The sequence below is a fragment of the Papio anubis genome, chromosome 1 (genome assembly GCF_008728515.1).
Source record: "Papio anubis isolate 15944 chromosome 1, Panubis1.0, whole genome shotgun sequence".
Taxonomy (NCBI): Eukaryota; Metazoa; Chordata; class Mammalia; order Primates; family Cercopithecidae; genus Papio; species Papio anubis.
Genome location: NC_044976.1, coordinates 36,524,602 through 36,546,676, shown reverse-complemented (window position 1 = coordinate 36,546,676; position 22,075 = coordinate 36,524,602). Strand labels below are relative to the sequence as shown.

General features: G+C 39.3%; 1 long non-coding RNA gene across 2 annotated transcripts in view; it reads right to left on the bottom strand.

The window, feature by feature from the left end:
• The window catches only part of LOC108586470, a 31,005-nt gene extending 9,812 nt beyond the window's left edge, over window positions 1-21,193 (bottom strand). The window contains exon 1 of one of the 2 annotated variants that reach the window (XR_001903847.3): window positions 20,412-21,193. This is a non-coding gene — a long non-coding RNA (uncharacterized LOC108586470). The remainder of the gene's footprint in view (window positions 1-20,411) is intronic. The other variant, XR_001903846.3, reaches the window with a different exon arrangement.
• Window positions 21,194-22,075: the final 882 nt, after the last annotated feature.

The window sequence follows — 22,075 nt, the reverse complement described above, 5'->3', positions numbered from 1 at the left end:
CAAGGTCATCCATCCACCACCACTCCCCAACCTCCCAGAGCCTCAATCTCCTTCTTTATCAAAATGAGCAGGTTGGACCAGGTAACCTTGAAAGTCCCTCCCATATTTGAAGTCCCTGGACCTGACTCCCTATCTAAGCCATGCTGGAGGTTCTGATAGCTTCAGATAGCTGAAGAGTCTAGTGGATAGGGTGGGTTGGGAGGTAGAGACCAGATAGGAAGTAATTGTGCTGGTTTTGCTGAAAAATCCCAAAGAGGCAGGCAGCTGAGAGGGTGACAAGAGACCCTTTTATTGCACGGTGGAATAGTGCCTGCCTGGGAGTAAGCGAACTCTGGTCCTGCTTACCATTGTGACATGCATGATAACAGGTTCCTTCCTTCTGATCTGCACCCCCTCTCTCCTCTTCTATAAAGTGAGGCGGTTGAGCTACATGGCATCTGACTTACTCCCAATCCGACTGCTGTTTACTCTGCAGCCATGTGAGTATGAGGGGACAGAGAAGATGGAAGGATGTGGGACATGTGGCCCATGTGAGACAACTGACCCAGATGGGCTAAGACAAGAGGAGGAGGAGGACCCAGTGGTTCAGAACTCTCAGTCTCAAGAGTGGAAAGAGGGTGAGAGGGATTAACATGCGCATGCTTATGCAGGTACCTCTATGCGTGTGTGTGTGTGTGTGTGTGTGTGTGTGTGTGTGTGTGTGTGTGTATACAGGCATGGTGGGGTTGAGTTGAGCTTGAAAAGCCTGTGTGCATGGTGTTGGCAGTACCTTCAATATACAAATAGTGTCCTAGCCCTGGGATGATCCCGGGGCCTATGTACAAGGTGGGTACTGCTTAGTGATGAAGGGATGCTAACAGGATGCTGGGCTAATCCTCCTGGTGTTGCCATGGGAGCTCAGGAGCAGTGCAGACTGGGAAGCGACTGTCGGGTGCAGCTCCATCTCAAAGAAGCCTGTATCACGCCTTTGGCAGAACATCAGGTGGGAGTCGCAGTGCACAATGAGCTCTTGTTCTTTGAGGCTTTACACTAACTCTGTTTCCAAGGTTTTATGAATCATTTTGCTGCTGATCTTAAAATAATAATAATATACAAGCCACAGTGGAGGAAGCCTTCAGCTTGTTTTCTCCAAGAGAAGGACGTGAACTTGGAAAGAACTCCTTCTCGCCTCTTGCCTGTGCAGGTACTTGATCTTCTCCACAACTGTCAGAAAAGCCTCTTTGAAGACTGTGATGCTGCCTGTGGCACAGGCCACCTCAGCATTGAGCCTCAGCCTGGGAAGGAAAGGGTGGATCTTGAAGAGGGAACAGAGAAGTACCAAGACTTGGGGACTGCCAAGAAAGATTAACGACAAGCAGTTCAAGCTAAGGCCAAGGAGTTGCCATGTGACCCAGGCAGTCCCCAAATAGGCCTGTGCCCTCAGGAAGTTCAGCTCAGCAGGAGCAGCGTCTCCAGGAGAGCCTTCGGGCCTCCCAGGAGGATGAACATTTGCCCTAAAGGCATAAAGTTTGCCCTATGTCAGGAACTCATTTCCAAGAATGTGTGTGCCACTCATAGCCAACAGTTTCTTGCTTCACTCTTCAGTTTTCTGCCTTTGTGCCCACTGGTACTTCTGTGTGTCTGCTGGCCTCTGGCCGAAGTTTCCCTTTGAAAGCCAGACTACAGAAGACCATGGAAGGAAAGTGTCGGACTCTGGTTACCAAGGGCTCACTGGCTGTGCCACTTAAGCTGTTCCTCACTTCCAAGTAAAATCAAGAGGGCTGGATCCCACTCAAGGCACCTGCCCAGCCTGCCTTCCAGCAGGTCTTAGCAACGTGCTGAGCTGACTGGCATGCCAAGAGATGGAATCCACACGAGGCAGCGGTCTGTGGTGAATGCTCATTCGTTGCATGGTCTTAGTTTTGTCTTTCCACATGGAAAATGGGGGGTGCTTTACCAAGAGCTCATCTGGCTCTGCCGCCACCATCAATGTGGACCCAGCTTCCAAATTCCCCAGCAACAGCTGCATTCCTTTACCTTGTCTGATTCTCGACCCCAATATGCCCCAGTTCTTGTTTCTCTCTTGCCTTCTGGAGCTGAGCCCCGCCTCAGTTTCTCCAATCTCCCCAGAACACTGACTCCAAAACACTCCCTAGCCACAGCCTATGCACTACTTGCCTCCCAGGTCTCAGTCCCACCTCCTCCTGCCGCCTGTCTCCTACTTGCAGATGGTTCCAGCGCTGGTTATTATTTAAACGAGCTGCTCCTGGCTCACATGTTAATTAAAACCCGCTGTCCAAAATCTCCTGGTACAATTTGCAGTGTAATCTGTAGCCTCTAGTGCATCATTGTATCTCTATTAAAAGGGATTCTCTGTAATGATGCGGGGATTTAATTAGTTTCTTTGCCAATGTTGTAAAACACAGTGATAAACGAGCCAACAGGTCCGCGGATCATTATTCTCCTCAAGATGAGCTTATTAGCTGATTATGAATCATTAACAAAGTCTACACGGGATTTTCTTATCTAATTCAACACAATTTTTAACATTCAATGCGCAACATCCATTTCTTTCAACCAGCAACATTGTGTGGTGATTGCAATCTGTACGTATGGCTTCCTACTCTTGGCTTGGGTTTTTCCCCTCTTTGTATTTAATTTTAGATATACTGTGGGGGAAACAAGACCTGGTGATTGGAAACCGTATCATGATGAATCGAGAGTCTCATTTTATGAAGAGAGACAGCCATGATGAACTGGGCCTGGGAGTGTTGGTGTCTGTGTGTGCACACTTGTGCACATGTATCTATCTGTATTGGAGGGATGGCCTGGGGATGTGCAAGTCCCTGTGCATGGATGTGTGTGCTCTGTGAATCATGTGTGTGTCCATAGCCTGTGGATAGCGCTTCTTGTTTGTATGTATCCTGTATATCCTATATATCCATCCCTCTACTTGTGTGTGTATATACTTGTACGTGTATATACATCCATACGTACTTGTGTGTGTATATACTTGTACGTGTATATACATCCATACGTACTTGTGTGTGTATATACTTGTACGTGTATATACATCCATACAGGATTGTATATACAATGTATATACGTGTATATGGATGTATATACACGTACAAGTATATACACACACAAGTAGAGGGAGCTTAAAGAAAGAGAAAATTCTGAATAGGCTTTCAGACTGATGTTATTCAACCACTCCATGAGATGTCAGTATCCCCAAAAGGTTGCAGATGGGCCTCTCCTGTCTTCCCTGCTCAGAGTCTGTTCTCCTTTCAGTGAGATATGGGCTGGGCACAGAGCTTGGCACTACTAGCTTTACTACTAGCTCTGTGAGGTAGGAGGTTCTTTCCCTGCTTTACAGATGAGGTGACTGGGGTCCAGAGAAGTAAAATGGTTTGTCCAAGGCCATAGTAGCAGCTGGTGGAGCTGGGATCAAACATAGCTCTACCTCATTCTGAAGCTTTCTGTGATTCCGTGCTGTTTCCTGGGTGTTGGCTGCTTCTTATCCGAGAAACTTGTGGTTCCTCTGGGACTGACATAGACCCTGCCTCTTGCAGCACCACCTCCAAGCATACACCACTTGAACCCTGGCCTTTTGCAGGCTGAATGTGGGAAAAGCAGCTACTGCACCCTCTGGGAAGTGGCTCTGTGGATCTGGTCCTAGCAGTTTACATTCACATGACTCGTGCCTCTTCATTTCAGCAAATACTACCAAAACTACTATTGCTAATAAGTATGAAAGCCAATTAGGTACAAATGAAAACTGGGCATTGTCACCTCAATGACCAAGAAACTATATGCAGGGAACAATATGCATGTAAACATAACCGTTACAGCTCAGGAGCCTTGGAGGCCCAGCATGCGGAGACCTCAAATGCATAGGTCAGAGGGAGACAAAGAAAGCTAGAGTGAGCATCATGGGGATTTGGGGAGTGTTTTGGGCTGAGCTGTGTCCTTCCAAAATTAATATGTTAAAATCCTAATTCCCAGTACCTCACAATGGGACTGTTTTTGAAGATGGGATCTCTAAAGAGATAGTTAAGTTAAAACGAAGTTATTAGGATAGACCCTAACTCAATATGCCTTTTGTCCTTACAAGAAGAGGAGATGAGGACATAGACACATACAATGGGAAGGTGACACAAATTCACAGGGAGAAGATCAATAAGCTGAGGTGGGAAGCCTCAGAAAAAAATCAACCCTGCTGAAACCTTGATCATGGACTTCCAGCCTCCAGAACTGTGAGGACATACATTGTTTTTTAAGCCAGCCAGTCAGGATAATTCTTCATCCAGTTGTCAATGCAGTGTCTAAAGGAAGGCAATGAACATATGCACACTTCAGGCCAGTGTCCAAACCCAGACAGGTCCAGTGTGACCAAGAGTGGACACCTAGGTGCTGAGAAGTGCTCTAGGTGATGTATAGTGATTACAAGTGATTTGTCCAGTCAAAGCAGGAATTCAGCAAGTGTGAGGCTAAAAAGAACTAAGCAGGGGTAAGTAGCCCAACCAAGTCAATGCACACATTAGGGCAGCTCTAGTCCCAGCAGGAATATGAAGTTCTGGACAAGGACACTGAAGTAGAATATTGTTCACACCAACAGAACCAGTATGGTGGCAGGTAAGAAAAGTCTTCACAGAGCTATACACAATCACACAGGATCAAACTAGGCACTCCACAGAGGCATGTTGAATGATTGAGCATCAGTTAGCTACAGTTACTCTATCAGTTACCTCTTGCTGAGTAACAAAGCATCCCAAAACATAGTGGCTTTACAAAACAGCCATTTATTATTGCTCATAAGTCTATAGGTCAGCTAGGTGTTCTGTCTATTTGAGTCTGCTTTTTTTTTTTCTTTTTGCTTTTTTGAGACAGAGTCTTGCTCAGTGGCATGATCTCAGCTCACTGCAACCTCTGCCTCCAGGGTTCAAGTGATTCTCCTGCCTCAGCCCCCTGAGTAACTGGGATTACAGGGGTGCACCACCACGCCTGGTTAATTTTTGTATTTTCCGTAGAGATGGGGTTTCACCATGTTGGCGAGGCTGGTCTTGAACTCTTGACCTAAGGTGATCTGCCGCCTCAGCCTCCCAAAGTGCTGGGATTACAGACATGAGCCACCACACCCAGCCAATTTGAGTCTGCTTTCTGCCAATCTGGGACAGGATTGACTGATCCTGGCTGGGTTTCCTCATGCATCTACTAGGAATTGAAAGTGGGCTAAGAGGCTCAATGGCTTAGGATGGCTTCATCTGAACCAACACAGCTCCCTTCTGTGTTTCTCATATCCCTTCAACTGGGTAACCCAAGTATCTTCTCACGTCAGCAGCATGAGTCCAAGAAACTAGTCTGGACAGGCTGTCATGGAGACAGCAGGTGCAAAAGAAGATGTAGAAACCTACGGACACTGCTCCAGGCTCTGCCTGTATCACATTTGCAAACATCACATTTGCAGACATCACATTGGCTATAGCAAGTCATGTGGGCAAGCCCAGAGTCAGAATAGGAGGGAACTACAAAGTTACAAGGCAAAGGGTTTGGATACAGAGATGCCATTAATTCAGGTAATTGGTGTAATCAATCCACCACAGTGAGTAAATCAACAAATGTTTAAAGTGGAAGTCAGCAGAAACAAAACTAAATCCAGACTTTCTTGCTTGTAGGGTAAGGTCACTTATTCTTCCTGTCTTTGCTCAAGAGCTAAGTCTGGCCCTCAGATTGTTACATGGAGGGGCTGCAAATAACCTCTCATGGATGGTCCCTGAGGCTATACCTGACCCCTGTTTTATACAATTGGAATGCCACTAAAATGTTGTGTGGGAATCTGAAAATAGTGGGATCTTCAGCATGCTGCCACTCTTCTCTTCTTTGCACACTCTGCATGGACAATCGCAATGCCTCTCACCACCTCAACCACTCTTCTTCTGCCCTAACACAGCTGAAGGGGCCATCGGGAGCAGAAGTTCTGTAGATTGATAGCTTTAAATTGACAATTGTGGGAGAGGGAGAGAAAAAGATCTCCTGATGAGCATTGAATAGATATCAGACTCTGAGACATCCTGCGATAATTCCGAAAGATTCTGCGAAGGTGTTCTGATAGATATCCCACCATGACCAATGTTGAGAAATACAGATCTCTATAAAGAGATGGTTTCCAAATCTAAATCTCTAGCCCAGATTATTCTCCTGAGTTCCAAACCCATACATTCAGCTCTCTATGCATATCCCCACTTGTGTGTCCCACAGGTCATCACTCTAAAAATGAACTAATCCCTATCCTCACCAAATGTTCCCTTATCCTTCTCCTAGGTTTCTTTTATCCCTACCACCCACCCAGTCACCCAAGTCTGAAGTCTGGAAGTCACCCTTAACTCCCACTTCTCCCTCACTAATCCAGCCCCATCCCATATCTCCATAATTAGAAAGTTTTTGGCATTTCAACCATCTACCACATATCCTACTTGAAGGATATTTCAAAAAAGAAAATTTATTCATGTCACTCCCTTGCTTATATCTCCTCAGGGGCTCCCCAGTGCCCAAATATCTTCACATAACTTACAGCACCTTGTAGTACCTAGCCCCTGTGTAGCTTTCCAACCTCATCTCTCTCCTTTCTGCTGTGTGAATGTTATCTTCTCCACCTCTTTAAATCATTTAAATGGCATCTTGATTTCACCTCAACCTTTTGCATATGCTATGTCTTCTCTTGGAAATATTCTGTCACACTTCCCCTATTACCCGATTGCTCCTTGTGCTTCATATCTCAGCCCAGATGTCTCTTTCTCAAAGAAAACATTCTTTATCCGTAGTTTGGTTCATGTCCTTACCCAGGGTATCACCTTTATAGCACTTGTCACATTGTATTTTATGCCTCTTTGCTTATCTTTGTCCCCCCACTCAACTAGTCTGTAAGCTCCTTGAAAGCAGAAACCATGTCTTGATCCCCAGTATCCCCTGATCCCCAGATCTCCTCTATTTGGGAGGGTATTAACATGAAGTGAACATATAACAAAGTATTATTTAATAAATGAATGAAACCTAGATGAGGCACATACGGGAGTTACCAAGCTTCTTATATGAAATCTCTTTGTAAGGTGCCAATAGTCACCTTTCAGGTAGGGATTATATAAGTTAAAGTTTTCATATCTGCTGTTTTATTTAAACAAGGCATAGTTGATAAAGTAGGAATCAATTAACTGGGAAACTCTTTCCCTGCCCTCTGCTAATACAAGAATCCCGCTCCATGCCCAACACCTAAACAAGTTCCCAATGAACACTTCTAGATTATTGATTAAAATTTAAATATTAATCTGCTTTGTAAATTTTCCATTAATGTATTGCAAGAGGTTATTATGTAGTGAATATAGTATTTATTGTGACCTACTTACATTCACAATGACTTTTAATTGTTTAACCTAAAGAAAAAGAGAAGCTGTCACCCCCAGTGTCAAATTTCTGAAGGAATTTTTGGAGGCAGATTTGAGTGGGTGTCTTCAGAGGACAGACCAAGACTAGAGGAAGATTCTGGGTCAATAGAGCAACTTTCCCATTGACAAAGCCATCATAATGGAATGAACTCTAGAATGGACACAAACAGAGAATCAGTGAAAGATAATGAAGAAGAGTTTCCTGAGAATAAAAACAAATAGATTAGAAGGTATAAAATAACAGTTTAGAGATATAGAGGCTACACTGGGAAGCTCATATTAGTCTAATTGGAGATTCAGAAAAGGGGCATGGAAATAATTGTTGAAATGCAACATTGAAATGTATCAGAAGTGAGAATTTTTCACTTTTAAAGAAAATAGCATTAATTATATCAAAAATGGATTAAATAAAAATAATTCTATATCTAGAGACATATTATAGAAATACTGTAAAGCATTAAGGAAAAAACTAACAGGTTAAAAGTTGCCAGAAGAAAAAACAGATACTTTATAAAAGAATGATACTAGAGTGACAACAAAAATTCTCAGCAACAATAATAGATGGCAAAAATACAGTAAAGTAGTAACTTCAAAGTGCTGAGTGAAAATACCTGGCAAGCTTGCATTTTATACCTAGATAAACTAGCATTCCAAATGATGCGGTGAAGCCTTTTTCGGGCATACAAAGACTATGAGTTTCCTAACTCATTAAAAGAACAATTTAAGACTTGCAGTTTTATCTCTGACATGTAAAAGTGGAACTCCCATCCTTACAACAATAAAAGTGCTGAAAAAACTGAAAACCATTGCCTTCTTACAATAAGCAGAGAATTAAGGGCACAGAAGAAAACATCACCACTCCAAAATCTGGAGAGATAGGTAAATACAAAAAAAATCACAGCCAAGATCAGCTTACCTGGAAAGGAAGCTCTTGGAGCCATAAGCTGGTATCTACCCTTAAATTGTAACTTTGATGAATTGCTAGAAGTAGAGTATAGGCTAGCATGAAAATGAGAAACTCCTCAGAGCTGCAGTTTTGGGGGCCTCAAACTTTCTCAGTTTTACCTCCATGAACCTCATCAAATTGTCATGGTGAAGAGTCAATTTTTTAAAATCCCATGTTTTTGGAAGGGATAAAGGAAAAGTAACACTTTTGAAACATACCCAGAGCATTCTCCTTAACAAAGGCCCAGTCATCAATGGAAAGACTTTATCAGAGCTTTATCTGATGTGGGGAAAGGGAAATGATCTAACTCCAACCCCCTTTAGACTTGCTCTCTCATCTTAGGAGAAAAAAAAGCTGAGGAACACTTGTGATGGTCACAGTTCAGGGACACAGGCCCACTAAAATACTGACAGTTATAGAATTATAGGACCCTATAATTTTCACCCCATACCTTACCACCATATCAACAGGGTTCCAGCGTAATAACAGTAGATTATGTACAGCTGAGATGTTCAGATTCTATTTAAGAAGGGGTTTTTAGGGAAGTCTAAAAACAACAGGTAAAACAAATAGCAAGTACACGCAAGGAAATGGAAGACTTTAACACCTATAGCCACGGCAAACATTAAACACAGCCCAACTCCCAGCCAGGTTAGCACAAAACCTCATACTAAAGGCCTATTTCCCTTAGTTTCTATTACCTGATATATCATGTCATGCTTTCAACAAAAAAATTATACAGCATAATAAAAATCAAGAAAAAATGTTATTTAAATAGACAGCAATCATCAGACAGCAATCATCAGAGCACAGACATAGCAAAATTTTGGAATTATCAGACTAAGAATGAAAAAAGTAAACAACATGAAAGAACAGATGGGTAATATAAGCAGAGAGATGAAAATGCTAAGAAAGTATCAAAAGAAAATGCTATAAATAAAAAAAGCCACATTGTAACAGAAGTGAGGAATGTCTTTCATGGGCTCATTCTTAACCTAGACATAGTCAAGGGAAGAATCACAAATTGAAAATATGTCAATGAATGCTTCTCAAACTCAAATGCAAAAAGAACAAAAGAATAAGAAAGAGAACAGAATATTCAAGAACCATGTGACAACTCAAAAGTTGCAACATATGGGTAACTGGAATATGAGAAGGAGAAGAAAGAGGGAACAGAAGAACTATTCCATTAGGCCAGAAATTTTTCAAAATTAATAACACCAAAACACAGATCCAGGAAGCTCAGAGAACACCAAGCAGGAAGAATCCCAAAACAGCTATCCGTAGACATGTCACATTCAAACTGCAGAAAGACAAAGACAAAAATCCTGAGAACAGCAGAGGAAAAGGAACACTTTACCTATAGAGGAACAAGGACAAGAAATACATTGGACTTCTCATCAGAATCTATGCAAACTGAAAGAGAACAGAGGAAAATATTTAGACCGTTGAAAGTGAAAGACTGTAGAACTGTATATTCAATGAAATTATCCTTCAAAAATGAAGAAATACTTTCTCAAACAAATGAAATCTGAGAGAATTTATACCAGTATACCTGCACTGCAAGAAATGTTTAAAGAAGAGTTTCTTCAGGAAGAGGAAAAATAATATAAGTCAGAAATTTAAATCTACATAGAGATAGAGCATTAAAGAAGGAATAAATTAAGGTAAAATATTTTATTTTTCTTATTGTTAATTGCTTTAATAGATAACTCTTCAAAGTAATAACAGTAGCTATGTATTAGATGATTATAGTATATGAAAAGTGAAATGAATGACAGCCATGTATTGAGGGACAAGAGAGGGAAGTTGGGAATACTCTGTGATATCGTTTGACTCTGTGTCCCACTCAAATCTCATCTCGAAGTGTAATCCACCACATGTTGAGGGAGGGTCCTGGTGGGAGGTGATTGGATCATGGGGGCAGTTTCCCCCATGCTGTTCTTGTGAGAGTGAGGAAGTTCTCATGAGATCTGATGGTTTAAAAGTGGCAGTTTCCCCTGCATTCTCTCTTTCTTGCCGCCATGTCATATACGCCTTGCTCCTCCTTCGCTTTCTGCCATGATTGTACATTTCCTGAGGCCTCCCCAGCCATGAAAAACTGTGAGTCAATTAAACCTCTTTTGTTTGCAGATTACCCAGTCTCATGTAGTTCTTTGTAGCAGTGTGAAAATGGACTAACACACTCTGCTATAAGGTATCTTCCCTACCTGTGAAGACTCCTTATCAGAAAGAAGTATAGCATACTTCTCATCAGAGTAAGCATAGTATTACTCGAGAGTAAGATTAGACTAGTTGTAAATGCATACTGCAAACTCTAGGGAAACCACAAACTTTTGTTTTGTTTTGTTTTGTTTTGTTTTGAGACAGAATTTCACTCTTGTCATCCAGGTTAGAGTGCAATGGTTCGATCTCAGCTCACTGCAGCCTCCGCCTCCCGGGTTCAAGCGATTCTCCTGCCTCAGCCTCCTGAGTAGCTGGAATTACAGGTGCCCACCACTACACTTGACTAATTTTTGTATTTTTAGCAGAGATGAGGTTTCACCATGTTGGCCAGGCTGATCTCGAACTCCTGACCTCAGGTGATCCACCCGCCTTGGCCTCCCAAAGTGCTAGGATTACAGGCATGAGCTCCTGCGTCTGACAGTCACAAATGTTTTTTAAAAGAAGTATAATTGTTATGCTAGGAGAGGAGAGAAAATGGAATCATATAAAATGCTCAATTAAAACAAGAGAAGACATAACAGCCCTTAACATGTGTGCACCAAACAACAGTTTGTTAAAATACATGAGACAAAAACTAGTAGAACTGCCAAGTATTGTAGTTGGAGTCTTCAACACTCCTCTTTCAGTAATTTATAGATCAAGTAGGCAGAAAATCAGTAAGGACATATTTGAACTCAACAGCACTATCAATTGACTAGATTAATCAACTAGATATAATTGACATCTATCAACTACTTCATTCAATAACAGCAGAATCCTTCTTCACATGCTCACATGAATCATTCACCAAGATGGAACACATCCTGGGTCATAAAACAAATCTTAACAAATTTAAAGGAATAGAATTTATACAATGTCTGCTCTCACACTGTAATATAATTAAACTGGAAATCAATAACAGTAAAATAGCCTCAAATACTTAGATTAAACAAGACACATCTAAATAACACATGAGTTAAAGAAGAAATCTTAAGAGAAATTTTTAAATATTCAAACTAGATGAAAGCGAAAACACAACTTATCAAAATTTATGGAATGCAGTACAAACAGCAGTTAGAGGGAAATTTATAGCATTGAATGCAAATGTTAGAAAAGAAGAAGAATCTAAAAAAATCAATAATCTAAGCTTCCACCTTAGGAAATTAGAGAAAAAGAGATCAATGTAATCCTAAAATAAGCATAAGAAAATAAGTAATAATTAGAACCAAAATCAGTGAAATTGAAAGCAGGAAAATAGAGAAATCAACAAAACTAAATGCTGTCGTGGAAAAGATCAATAAAATTGATAAAGCTCTAGCTGGGCTAACAAAGGGAAAAAGAGAAAGAACAAAAATTACTGATATTAGAAATAAAGGAGGAGTCACTACTATTGATCCCATGGACATCAAAAAGATAATAAATATATGAATAACTACACAACCATAAGTTTGATAACTTAGATGAAATGGACAAATTCTTGGAACAACATGAGCTACCAAAGTTCACAATAGGAGAACTAGATAATCTGAACAGATTATTAAAGAGATCTATTAAAGAAATTAAGTCAATAATTAATATCCTTTCAAAAAAGAAAGCACCAGTTTTAGATGGGTTCACTGGTGAATTCTACCAAAATTTAAGAAAGAATTTATATCAATTTTTCACAATCTCTTCCAGAAAATAGCAGCCAAGGGAACCTCTCTTAACTAATTCTGTGAGACCAGTATTATTCTAACACCAAAACTGGATAAAGACATTACAAGAAAGAAAAGCTATAGACCAGTATCTTTCATGAACATAGATGCAAAAATCTTCAACAAAATATTAGCAAGTTAAATCCAACAATGTATACAAAAATTTATATACCATAATCAAGTAGGATTTATTCAAGGTATATACAAGCCTGGTTCAACATTAAAAAGTCAAGTGATGTTATCCACCCCATCAACAAAATAAATAGGTAAAATCACATGATTATATCAATTGATGCAGAAAAAGCATTTGACAACCCCAACATTAATTGTTTTTTTAAACGTAAATAATTAGGAATAGAGGACTTCCTCAACTCTATTTTTTAAAAACTACCAAAAAAAAAAAAAAGCTATAGCTAACATACTTAATAGCAAAAAAAAAAAAATTGATGTTTTCCCCCAAGATTGCAAAAAAGGCAAGGCTCTCCCCTCTCACTACTACCATTTAACATTGAATGGAAGTCCTAGCTAATGCAACAAGATAAGAAAAGGAAATAAAATGTATATAAATTAGGAAGAAAGAAATAAAGCTACCTTTTCTTGCAGATAACATGATTGTCTATGTAAAAAATTCCAAAGAATCAGGCAAAAAAAAAAAAAACCCTAGAATTAGTAAATGATTATGGCAAAGTTGCAGAATATAAGAATAATATACAAAATCACCAGGCACAGTGGCTCATGCCTATAATCCCAGCACTTTGGGAGGCCGAGGCGGGCAGATCACGAGTTCAGGAGATCAAGACCATCCTGGCTAACACAGTGAAACCCCGTCTCTACTAAAAATACAAAAAAATTAGCTGGGCGTGGTGCCAGGTGCCTGTAGTCCCACCTGCTTGGGAGGCTGAGGCAGGAGAATGGCATGAACCTGGGAGGTGGAGGTTGCAGTGAGCCAAGATCGTACCACTGCACTCCAGCCTGGGCGACACAGCCAGACTCCGTCTCAAAACAAAAAAAAAAAAAAAAGAATCATATACAAAATCATTAGCATATATATGTATATAGATATAGAGAGAGCATAATTTAACTTTGAACTTTAAAGCACAGTATAATTTTCAATATCAAAAAGTTAAATTAGATATAAACCTAGCAAAACATGTACAGGATCTATATAAGGAAAACTACAAAATTATGATGAAAGAAACCAAAGATCTAAATAAATGGAGAAACATTTCATGTTCATAAATAGCAAGACTCAGAATTGCTAAGATGTCAATTCTTTCCAGATTGGTCAATCTCAGTCTCAATCAAGATCCCAGAACAGTATTTTGTGGATATCAACAAACTGATTCTAAAGCGTGTATGGAAAGGCAAAAGACTCAGAAAAGTCAACACATGAACAACGACAAACGTGGGGGACAGCCACTACTCAATCCCAAGACTTACTATAAGTTTAAATTAATCAAGATAGTATGGTATTGACAAAAGAGTGATACATAGACCAATGGGAAAGAATAGGAAGCTCAGAAGTAAATCCATGCAAACATAGTCAACTGATCTTTGAAAAGACTATCAAAGGGTAGTCTTTTCAAAAATGGTACTGAAACAATTGGATTTCCAAATGAAAAAGAAAAAAAAAGAATCCAGATTCAGACCTTAAACCTTTCAGAAAAATTAACTCAAAATGGTGCACAAACCTAAATATAAAATGCAATACTGTAAAATGCTAGAAGAAAACCTAAGACAAAATTTAAGTGACATTGTGTTTGGCAATGACATTTTAAATACCACACCAAAAGCACAATTTATGTGACAGTGGAAAAACACACATGAACTGTGTTTTTCCTATTCTCTCACTTAACACAATAATCAACACAGAGAACTTCTGTGACCAAATGTGTGCAAGATTTTTCTCACACACCAAGCAAGCGATCAGTTCTGCAGCAGACACCATCTGGATGTCCTCCAATTCACTTCTGACTCTATCTACCTGAAGGTAAGGGCCAAATCCCACAAGTTGAGGGCTCAGTCCCACAAGACTGCCCCTCCTTCAGGCACCAGTCATAAATCCAAGCCTCCAGAACTTCCAACTAACCAGCTTTAAGTTGGGATTCCCACAACCTCCTCTTTGGGTTCGATTAATTTGCTACAGTGGCTCACAGAACTCAGGGAAACATGTTTACCAGTTTATTATAAAGGAAATTACAAAGGATACAGATGAAGAGATGCATAGTGCGAGATATGGAAGAAAAGGCATGGAGCATCCATGACCCCACTGGGTGTGCCACTCTTTGGGAACTCCCATGTAGAGGCCTATGTGGAAGCTTTCCAAATCCATTCCTTTTGGATTTTTACAGAAGCTTCATTACATAGGCATAATTGATTAAATCACTGACCACTGATGATCAACTTAACCTTCAGCCCTTCTGCCCTCTCAGGAGGGTGGGGGTGGAGCTAAAAGTTTCAACCCTCTAATTATACCTTGGTCTTTCTAGTGACCAGCCCCCATCCTAAAGCTATGTAGAGGTTGCCAACCATCGGTTAACCATTAGCATACAAAAAAATAACTTTAAAGAGTCTAAGGATTTTAGGATTTGTATAGTTAGGGAAAGGCGACAAAGACTAAATATATATTTTACATTATCACACCATAAAGGAAAAAATTGACACATTAAACTTTATTAAAATTGAAATTTTTGCTCTGTGAAAGACACAGTTAAGAGAATTAAAGGACAAGCCACAGACTGGGAGAAAATATTTGCAAAACACATAGTAGCTGTACATCCAAAATATACATCAAAAAACTCTTAAAACTTAACAATAAGAAAACAAACAACCTAATTAAATATTGGCAAAGATGTGAACAGACACCTCACCAAAGAAGATATGCAAATGAAAAATAAGCACATGAAATTATGTTCAACTTCATTTGTCATCATAGAATTGCAAATTAAAACAGTAATAGAATACTACTACACACGTATTACAATGGCTAAAATTTTTTCAAATATTTAACTGACAATACCAAATGTTGGTGAGGATGTGGAACAACAGGAACTATATCATTCATTGATGGTGGGAATGTAAAATGGTTCAGCCACTTTGGAAGACAGTTTGGCAGTGTCTTACAAAGCTAAACATAGCCTTACAATCCAGAAATCACACTCCTAGGTATTTAAATCGATTTGAAATTTTATGTTCCCACAAAATCCTGCATGGGAATGTTTATAGAAGTTTTATTCACAATCTCCAAAAACTGTATGCAACCAAGGTTTCCTTTGATATGTGAATGGAAAAACAAACGGTGGTACATCCATACAATGGAGTATCATATAGCAATAAAAAAAAATGTGAGCTATCAAGCCACAAAAAGATTTGGAGAAAACTTAAATGTTCATTATTAAATTAAAGAAGACACTATGAAAATACTATATTGTGTATGATTCAAATTATATGACATTCTGGAAAAAGCAAAACCATAGACAAAGAAAAATGATCCATGTGTGCCAAGGGTTTGGGGGTAGAAGGGAGTAATAAATAGGTGATACATGGGGTATTTGTTAGAGCAGAGAAACTATACTGTATGATACTGTAATGGTGAATGCATTACAATAGGCATTTCTCAAACCCATAGAACTTGACAGCAGAAGGAAAACTTAAGGCACACAAATTTTTAAAAGTCAATTAGGAGGAAGGGAATCCCAGAAAGGAATGCAGACTGTGATAAGAGAATTTACCGGTATTGTAAAAACAACCTCACCGAAGAGGGTGAGAGATCCAAGTGTTGACCTAAGTAACTTTGGAAATTAGTATTCTTTAAGACTAAAGGCATTGTAGCACTCTTCCCTCTACTGGATAAAGTTATTGTTTCTCACAGGGTATGCTTTAAAGTTTCCAGTACCACTGTACATGTGTATTGGAACTGGACAACTAAGTAAATGGATGGTGGATGTTGGCGGCCAGGTTTCTCATGTTTGAGGTGGGAGTTTACAGATAAAAGGGGGAGGCTAGAGTAACCCAAGGATTAGAGTTGGAGATATTAATATGAACTCATGATTAGCTTAATACAGGCACAAATGGTTAATTACAGAAATTTTTGTTTGTTAAGTGGTTTATTTTATTATTTAAATATCAACTTTTAAATTCAGGGTACATGTGTAGGTTCGCTGCATGGATATGTTGTGTGATGCTGAGGCTTGGGTTATAATTGATCCTGTCACTCAGGTAGTGAGCATAGTATACAATATGTAGTTTTTCAACCATTCCCACCCCTTACTCTAGTAGTCTCTAATGTCTATTTTTCCCATCTTTATATCCATGTGTACCCAATGTTTAGCTCCCACTTATAAATGAGAACATGTGGTATTTGGTTTTCTGTTTCTCAATTAATTTACTTAGAACAATGGCCTCAAGCTCCATCCATGTTGCTGCAAGGACATGATTTTACTCTTTTTTATGGCTGCCTAGTATTTCATGATATGTATGTACCACATTTTCTTTATCCAGTCCACCACTGATGGGCACCTAGGTTGAGTCTATGTCTTTGCTATTGTGAATACTGCTGCAATAAACATACGGGTGCATGTGTCCTTTTGGTAGGATGATTTATTTTTCTTTGGGTATATACCCAGTAATGAGATTGCTGGGTTGAATGGTAGTTACATTTTTAGTTCTTTGAGAAATCTCCAAACTGCTTTCCACAGTTACTGAACTAATTTACATTCTCACCAGCTGTGTGTAAGCCTTCCCTTTTCTCTGCAGCCTCATCAACATGTTATTTTTTGACATTTTAGTAATAGCCATTCTGACTGTGTGAGATGGTATCTCATTGTGGTTTTAATTTGCATTTCTCCAATGATTAGCAATGTTGAACATTTTTTCATGTATTTGTTGGCCATTCGTATGTCTTCTTCTGAGAAGTATCTGTTCATGTCCTTTGCCCACTTCTTAAGGGGTTACTTATTTTTTCCTTGTTGAATTAAGTTCGTATAGATTCTGGATAGATCTTCATAGCTAGATCTTTATTGGGTGCATAATTTGTAAATATTTTCTCCCATTCTGTAGGTTGACTTTTTACTCTGTTGATATTTTCTTATGCTGCGCAGGAGCTCTTTAGTTTAATTAGATCCCACTTGTCAATTCTTATTTTTGTTGCAATTGCTTTTGTGGACTTAGTCATAAATTATTTGCCAAGGCCAGTGTCCAGAAGGGTATTTCCTAGATTTTTTCTTCTAGGATTTTTAAAGTTTTAAGTCTTACACTTAAGTCTTAATCCAATCAACTTTTGAGTTAATTTTTGCATATGGTGAAAGGTAGGGGTCCAGTTTCATTCTTCTGCATATGGCTAGCCAGTTATCCCAGCACCATTTATTGAATAGGGAATCCTTTCCCCATTGTTTATTTTTGTCAACTTTGTTGAAGATCAGATGGCTGGTGAGAATGTAAATTAGTTCAGTAACTGTGAAAAGCAGATATGTGGCCTTATTTCTGAGTTCTCTATTTATTCCATTGACCTATGTGTCTGTTTTTATACTAGTACCATGCTGTTTTGGTTACGGTGGCCTTGAGGTATAGTTTGAAGTCAGGAAACGTGATGTCTGCAGCTTTGTTCTTTTTGCTTAGGATTACTTTGGCTCTTTGGGCTCTTTTTTGGTTCCATGTGAATTTCAGAAGAGTTTTTTTTCTAAGTAATTACAGAAATATTATGTTATAATCTTATGTGTCTCAATGTGACTAGGTCACAGGGTGTCCAGACATTTGGTTAAACATTACTTCTGGGTGTGTCTGTGAGAGTGTTTCTAGATGAGATTAACATGTGAATCAGTAGATGGAGTAAAGCAGATTGTTCTCCCCAGTGTGTGTGGGCCTCATTCAATCTGTTGAAGGCCTGAATAGAAGAAAAGGCTGAATAAGAAAAAATTCTTGTTTTGGCCATTGCACCAATTTTTTGCAAAGCTTGCAACTATTTCAAAGTGTTGAGTTAATTAGGGTTATTCCTTTGGTTAATAAACAAATGTGTTTGTGCTTTTAAAAATAATTATTTCTGACTGACTCTCTTCAGACTGGGACACTGGTCTCCTTCCTTTGGACTCAGACTCAGACTTAGACTGGAATTTACAACATCAGTTCTCCTGGGTTTCCAGCTTGCCAACTTCAGATCTTGGACATCTCAGTTTCTATAATCATGTGAACCAATTCCTTATAATAATATATTTACCATTGGTTCTGCCTCTCTGAAGAACCCAGACTAATATACTGTGCTTTTTGGCTTTTTGGGGTTTTTTTGAGACAGGGTCTTACTTACTCTGTTGCCCAGGCTGGAGTGCAGTGGCACGACCTCAGCTCACTGCAACCTCCACCTCCTAGGCTCAAGCAATCCTGCCTCAGCCTCCCAAGTAACTTGGACTACAGGCATGCACCTCCACACCCAGCAAATTTTTGTATTTTCTGTAGAGACAGGGTGTTGCCATTTTGCCCAGGCTGGTCTCGAACTCCTAAGTGCAAGTGATCCATCTGCCTTGGCCTCTCAAAGTTCTAGGATTATAGGCATGAGTCACTGCACCTGATCAGTAATACACTTGTGTATGTATGTGTGGGTTAACATAAAAATGTTTGTGCTATCAGTTGAAAGGGCATGAAAGAAATGACACCTCAGTAGCAACAAGCACACCTAATGCCTAGATCTTGGTTTCTAACACCGTCCTCCAATAAAGAAACCACGAATCTTTGAGAAATAGTTGATTCTAGGACTGGGGAAAGAAATATACAAGATGATCCTGGAACTTCTCATAGTGCCATAAAATAGGGAAGTGTTGAACAACAGCCTATGATGGAGGTGTATCAGAGGAGGACAAGAGCCAATGGAAAGAGCTCCCAATGGCCAAAGCTGGAACAATTTGAACAACAAAACAAATAAGGTATGCCAGATTCTAATCCAAAGTGAAAAAATAAATATTTCTGAGTCCATGCTTACATAAATAAGCAATTGAATAAATTAGAGATACTCCACCCTCAAGGAAGGGGAGCAGAACTTCCCACTCTTTAAGTGTGGGCTGCACATAGCAACTTCCTTCCAAACAATACACTATGGAGGAGGCAGGAGAGGATAACTTTACTGTGGAGAAACCTGACACACCACCTCAACCAGGTGATCAAGGCCACTATCAACAGTCATAAATCATGTTGATAGTATATCATGTACCTTTGACATGATGCAGTGAAGACGGCACTTTGTCTCTGTAGTCTGTCTCCGAGTAACCCATGGCCCCAGTCTTATTATGAGAAAAACAGCAGACAAATTCCCATCGTGAGGCATCCTACAAAATACTTGGCCATTATTCCTCAAAACTCTCTTACTAAATGTGATATGGTATTCTGGATGAAGTCCTGGGACAGAAAAACAACATTAGATAAAAACTAAGGAAATTTGGATAAAGTATGACTTTAGTCAACAATTATGTGTCAATAGTGGTTCCTTAATTATAACAAGAATTTCCCACTAATGTGAGATGTTAAAATAGGGGAAACCATACAGGATATTTTGAAAATCTCAACTATCTTCTCAACTTTTTCCATAAATCTAAAAAGATAATGTCTCTTTAAAAAAACAAAAACAAAAAAACAGAACTTAAAGGATATACTTCAGCAAGGAGAGAACTGAATTTAGAGGGAAGCTAATGAGCTAGAAAACAAAATATGTCAGTAAATTTAATTATTAACTGAAAGAGATAATTTTTTATTAATAGGCAAAACTATGACTAGAAATAATAACTAGATGAGAATGATGTTCAATTAGTGATTAAAGTTAGTTAAAGTCTGTGTCATGTTTGGGAAGAGGATAGAAATACTGAATGACTTAAATCTGTTAGAAAAAAATGAATACTTAAGCATATGTAGGCAATTAATTATATAAAAATTCAAGGATAACCACAATAAAATGAAAAATACAGTCTATTTTCCAAATCACTACAGAGGGGGAAAAGGGTATGTAGCGGAAGAACGGATGTGGAAAACATTTTTGGTTCAACAGAATGCAAGAAAAGGAGGGGAAAAAAAAGAACAGAAAACAAAGCACAGAAAAAGTTGGTTAAAAAATATGCAAATATATAGATTGTTACAATAAATGTTGTAGGAGATGCATCTTGCACATACCCTCAAATTCTCTTGGCCTCACCTGTCTCCCAGACACTCAGCCTCTTGCCTTTCTTACAGCTACTGCCAAGTGACAGTCAACTCTGTTGGGTCTGTGGCTGGAGGCCGCTACCCACTGTCTCTGTCTTCTCCCACTCCATTGGCACTTTATGTCACAATGCATGAACCAGGTAACTCAGCCTGAAGTTCAAAAGAGTTACATCCCCAAGGGGCAAAAGGCCCAATTAGAGATGAGAGATAGAACAGAGCCAACAGGTAAATGCCTTCTCTTTGGTTCCCTTCAATGGACTTTTCCAAGGCATGCATATGCCTGTACAGCATGTGTGGAGATGTGCCAAGAGGCCAAGTGAGTATATCTATCAAGCATTGGCATTGTCTCGTGTTGTGCTGTGAAGTCCTTACACATGCTTTCCATTCTCCTTTGCCTCAGTTACCCTTTCTCTCTCTTAATGACTCAACATTGCTTCAGGCTCTGTTGCTAAGACAAATGTAAAATAAACAAATAAATTTAAAAGTCCATCTACTAAAATAGATTGGATGATTAGATTTAAATCCAGTAAAACACAGAGACACATCTGAAATAAAATTAATTAGAAATGTTGAAATGAAGACATGGAAAATATACACCATGAAATTACTAACAACAGCAACAAAACTAATGTAGTAATATTAGTATCAGACAAACTAAAATTTAAGGAATTGGGCCGGGCGCGGTGGCTTATGCCTGTAATCCCAGCACTTTGGGAGGCCGAGACAGGCGGATCACGAGGTCAGGAGATAGAGACCATCCTGGCTAACACGGTGAAACCCCGTCTCTACTAAATATACAAAAAGTTAGCCAGGCAGAGTGGCGGGCGCCTGTAGTCCCAGCTACTCGGGAGGCTGAGGCAGGAGAATGGCGTGAACCCAGGAGGCGGAGCTTGCAGTGAGCCGAGATCGCTCTACTGCACTCTAGCCTGGGCGACAGAGTGAGACACTGTTTCAAAAAAATTAATTAATTAATTAATTAATTATATAAAATTATATTACAATTATATATATTATATATAAAGAATTATATATAAAGAAAAAATCCACCAAGGAAATATATCAATAATGAATTTATATGCACCTAAAAAAAGTACCTGAAAACATACAATACAGACACAGACAGGATTAGAAAAAAAAATAACCAATATAAAAACATAATGGGAGATTTCAGCAAACATCTATTAGAAATCACATACCAAGTGGCCAGGTGCAGTGGCTCACGCCTGTAATCCTAGCACTTTAGGAGGCTGAGGCAGGCGGATCACTTGAGGTCAGCAGTTCCAGAGCAGCCATGCCAACATGGTGAAACCCCATCTCTACTAAAAATACAAAAATTAGCCAAGTGAGGTAGTGTACGCCTGTAATCCCAGCTACTCAGGAGTTAGAGGCAGGAGAATCACTTGAACCCAGGAGGCAAAGCTTGCAGTGAGCTGAGATCGTGCCACTGGACTCTAGCCTGGGCAACAGAGTGAGACTCTGTCTAAAAAAAAATTAAAAAGAAACCATATACCAAGTAGACAAAATGTTATTAAGGTATAGAATGTTTGAACAACAAAATCAATATATTTTCTAATAAATGCATATAGAGTTTTCAACCAATAAACAGAGAGAATGCATTCTCTTCTAGTTCATAT